This window comes from Mobula hypostoma, chromosome 20 (assembly GCF_963921235.1).
Source record: "Mobula hypostoma chromosome 20, sMobHyp1.1, whole genome shotgun sequence".
NCBI lineage: Eukaryota > Metazoa > Chordata > Chondrichthyes > Myliobatiformes > Myliobatidae > Mobula > Mobula hypostoma.
Genome location: NC_086116.1, coordinates 52,501,456 through 52,502,733, shown reverse-complemented (window position 1 = coordinate 52,502,733; position 1,278 = coordinate 52,501,456).

Genomic DNA, 1,278 nt, shown 5'->3' with positions numbered 1-1,278 from the left:
AGTGCAGAGAGTGTGACGTGCAAATAGTCAATTGATCTCCAATCAAGTTATAGTTGTCTCAGGCAACCACATCCCATAATGCTGGTCCTCCTGTTTTTACCACAGACAAGCTCAATGTGACTTGTTGGTCATTGTATTGTACAGTTTATAGATATCATCCCAACAGGGGTTACTTTTTCTCCAGTACAGGTTCTAAGATGGTGTCTGAAAGCATCAGTTGGTATCTTTAAAATGCTGTTCAAACTACTTCTGTGGAATGATTGAAACAGCTGAGCTAGTGTCTAATTCCATTTTAATTACTTCACCATTCACTTCCGGAGTAAACCATATTGCTTGTCTATTAATAATTTTAACACTATAAATTTCAAAGCTTCACAGTCCAGTATCACTTTCATTGTTATCTGATTTTTCATCAACAGCATGTAGATTAATGATCTTTTTGAAACTGCAACTTGACATTTAGCTTTTTCTCTTCCCTGGGCAGTGCATTTATTTTTGTCTACCCAACGTGCTCTTTAGATATGACTTACTTTGTTGTATTTTCTGCAAGTTTTGGGGAAGAGGACCAACAAGATCCACACTGACATGGTCAAACCGGCACTCAGGGCATTTAAAAGGTGCCAATGGTGTCTGAACATGGAAGCTAATTTTTGCCTGCTGGCATTCCACACAGGCTGCAGTCCAATCACGCACATCTTTTCTTATGCTGTGTCTCAAAAACTCTAGTGCAACCAGTTTCTGTGAGGCTTTCCGGCCCCGATGTGACAGTCCACGTGTTACCAGGTTCGGATATGGCCCAAGTGCGGAGTGAGAGACACTGAACCAGGTCGATAGTTCACAAACTTTAATGTGAAGAGAGTTAAAGGGAAAATAAACAATAAACACTAGGCCAAATAGGGCCATTAACTAAAACTCTCAAATGGGAAAGGAAGCCTTAACTGCCGCTGAAAAGAAAATCTGAACATTAAATGAATAGCGCTAGTCTTTACTGTCAATTGACTCAAAAGTCCAATTTCTCAGGGAAGGCCGAAAGCAAATGGCAATGAGGCATTGCTGTGCTCTGTCCAAGTCTCGACAAGCACTCTGATGACAAGTATGGAGTTAAACATTCACGATTAAATAGTAGTTAGCTGACACGTGCAAATTCACAAGCGAAATTGTCATATCTACTGTGCTGCTGAATCCGTGGTTGTGAGAGGGCTCTCCTCTGTAGTCGCAGACCTTGAGGCACCACAGACCTGTGTCCGCTGGAAGTCCTGGATCAGCGACTTGTCCAAG